Below are 4,675 nucleotides of genomic sequence, written 5' to 3' on the forward strand. Positions count from 1 at the left end.
AGTATTCTACAAGAGCACAGACACAAGTGATAACAGACACACCGGTCTCTACATTGCAGATGAGATGAAGGCAGTCATCCATGACCTTGGACCACAGAAGGTATTTGCACTGGTGACAGACAATGCTGCGAACATGAAGGCTGCTTGGTCTAAAGTGGAGGAGTCCTACCCTGACGTCACACCTATTGGCTGTGCTGCTCATGCATTGAATCTGCTCCTCAAGGACATCATGGCACTGAAAACAATGGATACACTCTACAAGACAGCCAAGGAAATGATTGGGTTTGTTAAGGGTCATCAAGTTATAGCAGCAATCTACCTCACCAAGCAAAGTGAGAAAAGCAAGAGCACCACATTGAAGCTTCCCCAGCAACACCCATTGGGGTGGTGTTGTCATCATGTTTGACAGTCTCCTGGAGGGGAAGGTGTCTCTCCAAGAAATGGCCATATCACAGTCTGCCGATATAGACAGCCCCATCAAGAGGATCCTTCTGGATGATGTATTTTGGGAGAGAGTGGTAAGCAGCCTTAAACTCCTGAAACCTATAGCAGTAGCCATTGCACGGATTGAGGGAGACAATGCCATCCTGTCTGATGTTCAGACTTGCAGATTTAAGAGAAGAAATCCGTACTGCCCTGTCCACTTCACTGTTGCTCCAAGCAGAGGAAACTGCAGTTCTGAAATACCTCCAAAAGCGTGAAGACTTCTGCCTGAAGCCCAAACACGCCGCAGCGTACATGTTGGACCCCAAGTACGCTGGCAAGAGCATCCTGTCTGGTGCAGAGATCAACAAGGCCTATAGTGTCATCACTACAGTGTCTCGCCACCGTCGCATGGATGAGGGCAAGGTTCTTGGCAGTCTGGTGAAGTATACTTCCAAGCAAGGGCTTTGGGTGGGAGATGCAATATGGCAGTCGTGCCAACATATCTCATCAGCCACATGGTGGAAGGGACTTTGTGGATCTGAGGCTCTTTCCCCTGTTCTCTCCATCATCCTCCAAATCCCATCAACATCAGCCTCCTCAGAGCGCAGCTGGTCCTTGTTTGGGAACACACACACACACACACACACACACACACCAGGCTGACCAATACAAGGGTTGAACAATTGGTGGCCATCTGGGCAAATTTGAGGCTTTTTGAGCCTGACAATGAGCCATCCTTAACAAGGTTGGAAAGTGACAGTGAAGATGAGGCCTCAGAGTCTGATGTTCAAGAGGTGGACATTGAGGAGGTCCAGGGAGAAGACATGAAAGCCTGAGAGGAAGACAACCAAAGCTTTAGTTTCTAGACTGTCATTTTACAGATGTATGTTGAAAACGTTTCTGGGAGATGTGATGGATCATTCCAATATTACCTTTGTTGTTGTTTAGTGAAATCATCCCATGTGAAGAGTCAACTCAATTAAAGTTACATTCGTAAAATAATTATTTTTATTTATTTTCTATTGGAAGGATTTAATCATTTGCAATTATGTCTACTTATGATAAAAGGTTTTATGTTTCTGTCTCCATATGATATAGTAAATATATCCAATGCAAAAAACATCTACATTTAAACAGTATTAATATTACATTTGCATATATTTCCGTTAATTCCCATATATTCCTGTTAATTCCCACAAAGTTTCCATCTCTGAATATTCCCCAAAATGTGCAACCCTAGTGAAGACGTTGACAAGGTTATAGATAATGATTTTTAAATGAAATAATAATTGTGTCCTTCAAACTTTGCTTTCGTCAAAGAATCCTCCATTTGCAGCAATTACAGCCTTGCAGACCTTCGGCATTCTAGTTGTCAATTTGTTGAGGTAATCTGAAGAGATTTCACCCCATGCTTCCTGAAGCACCTCCCACAAGTTAGATTGGCTTGATGGGCACTTCTTACGTACCATACGGTCAAGCTGCTCCCACAACAGCTCAATAGGGTTGAGATCCGGTGACTGTGCTGGCCACTCCATTATAGACAGAATACCAGCTGACTGATTCTCCCCTAAATAGCTCTTGCATAGTTTGGAGCTATGCTTTGGGTCATTGTCTTGTTGTAGGAGGAAATTGGCTCCAATTAAGCTCTGTCCACAGGGTATGGCATGGTGTTGCAAAATGGAGTGATAGCCTTCCTTCTTCAAGATCCCTTTTACCCTGTACAAATCTCCCACTTTACCACCTCCAAAGCACCCCCAGACCATCACATTGCCTCCACCATGCTTCACAGATGGCGTCAAGCACTCATCCTGCATCTTTTCATTTTTTCTGCGTCTCACGAATGTTCTTTGTGATCCGAACACCTCAAACTTATATTCGTCTGTCCATAACACTTTTTTCCAATCTTCCTCTGTCCAGTGTGTGTGTTCTTTTGCCCATCTTAATCTTTTATTTTTATTGGCCAGTCTGAGATATGGCTTTTTCTTTACAACTCTGCCTAGAAGGCCAGCATCCCGGAGTCGCCTCTTCACTGTTGACGTTGAGACTGGTGTTTTAAGGGTACTATTTAATGAAGCTGCCAGTTGAGGACCTGTGAGCCGTCTGTTTCTCAAACTAGACACTCTAATGTACTTGTCCTCTTGCTCAGTTGTGCACCGGGGCCTCCCACTCCTGTTTCGGTTCTGGTTTGAGCCAGTTTGCGCTGTTCTGTGAACGGAGTAGTACACAGCGTTGTACGAGATCTTCAGTTTCTTGGCAATTTCTCGCATGGAATAGCCTTCATTTCTCAGAACAAGAATAGACTGACGAGTTTCAGAAGAAAGTTCTTTGTTTCTGGCCATTTTGAGCCTGTAATCGAACCCACAAATGCTGATGCTCCAGATACTCAACTAGTCTAAAGAAGGCCAGTTTTATTGCTTCTTTAAAATCAGCACAACAGTTTTCAGCTGTGCCAACATAATTGCAAAAGTTTTTTTAATGATCAATTAGCCTTTTAAAATGATCAACTTGGATTAGCTAACACAACGTGCCATTGGAACACAGGAGTGATGGTTGCTGATAATGGGCCTCTGTAAGCCTATGTAGATATTCCATTAAAAAAAAAAATAATCTGCCGTTTCCACCTACAATAGTCATTCACAACATTAACAATGTCTACACTGATCAATTTGATGTTATTTTAATGGACAAAAAAAAAAAGTGTTTTTCTTTAAAAAAAAAAAAAACAAGGAAATTTCTAAGTGACCCCAAACTTTTGAACGGTCGTGTAGGTAGGTGGGTGAAAACTCTGGGGGAGGAGAAAGTATAAACTCGTTTTTTTGTTTTGCTATCAATACATCACTGTGAGTACAGAGATAATGTTATCAAACAAGTTTATCCTAAAAATAGGCCTAATACATATGTCACAAGTTACATAACAGCTAAATAAATGCCTAATCCTAACTGGAGAGAAGTGCTGTCATAGAGTCATAATGAAGTGTGTAATATGATTTGACATTAAAATAGCATCTGTTAAAAGTAATGACTACACACACTTTTGCAATCCGTCTGGGTCAGTTCAACAAAAGCTTTTCTTAGTAAGGGTATCTAGGATAACGTCAATTAGCTAGTGGTTATATTCATCACAACCCATTAGACAGGAGGGGGGTCCAAGAAACACAGACGGTGGCAGAGAAGAGCAGATACTCACTCCCAAAATATCAAGACTGCCACATGCCTCCTCAATCTCTGGCTAGCTTGCTCAAAGTGGGACACAAGCAAGAGTTAGCCTTAGTTCCTTCATAATGTAGCTAGTCTAACGTTAGGTAAATCAAATTATTTACAGCTAGTCTTATTAAAAACGTTAGATAGCTAACCAGATTGAACTAATATAGCAAGCTACCTAACTCAGGTTATCCATAAAACCAAATAACTGTTATGTTTATTAGCACGTAGCTAGCTATCTAAGGATGACTGCTCTAATATATATAATATATTAGTCTGAAAGTGCTGTAAATATCAGTTAGTTAGCATCGTTAGTTAGCACAGAAACATCAGGTGAGGAAGATAAACCCCCACAGCGAATTGGTGAACCGTGTCAACAAAACTAGCCCTTTTTTTTAATTCACAATGAGCTAGCTATACATTAACGTAGTTGGCTTGAAACGGAAAATAATAATAATACATTCCTACTTGTTTAGCTGGCTGTAGCAAAGATCCGCTTTGCACCTTCGTCAACAAACAAAAAAAAGCCGCCCTCCCCAAAACAATGTGTAGTAAACCCTGGATAACTGACAAGATAAATGTCTCTCCTCCCCAAAACAATAATGTGTATAAACCCTGGATAACTGATAAGATAAATGTCTCTCCTCCCCAAAACAATTATGTGTATAAACCCTGGATAACTGACAACAAGATGTTGGATATTATAAACTGACAAGATAAATGTCTCTCCTCCCCAAAACAATGGGAGTCGCTGTCTAGCTCCCGCCTTTCCTTTCTCCGGATTGGTCGATACGTCTCATAGAGTTTTAAATAATCGATACTCGTTGGACGTCGACCGCTTGTATTCAAATGACGACGTCATGAATATGCATAGCCATTCTTCAGACAACGCCCATGTGCTTTTTCCTCAAAGTTGACCGGGTATTGTCACGGATAATACGTATCCGTTCACTCGTTGTAATTTACGCATTACGAAACTTATATTTGATCAACTAATACCTCACGTAGGAAATAAGCAATTGTTTTGTTTACCAAATGGCGAGAACTG

The 4,675-nt window shown here is 41.4% G+C and overlaps 1 protein-coding gene across 1 annotated transcript in view; it reads right to left on the minus strand.

Annotated features, from left to right (window-relative positions):
• Window positions 1-4,370, minus strand: part of LOC115174111 (syntaxin-12) — a 15,722-nt gene extending 11,352 nt beyond the window's left edge. Inside the window, exon 1 of the mRNA XM_029732796.1 lies at window positions 4,096-4,370. The gene's annotated coding sequence lies outside the window, so the exon portion shown is untranslated. The remainder of the gene's footprint in view (window positions 1-4,095) is intronic.
• Between the last annotated feature and the right edge of the window lie 305 nt (window positions 4,371-4,675).

Source organism: Salmo trutta, chromosome 34, assembly GCF_901001165.1.
Source record: "Salmo trutta chromosome 34, fSalTru1.1, whole genome shotgun sequence".
In the NCBI taxonomy this organism is placed as follows: Eukaryota; Metazoa; Chordata; class Actinopteri; order Salmoniformes; family Salmonidae; genus Salmo; species Salmo trutta.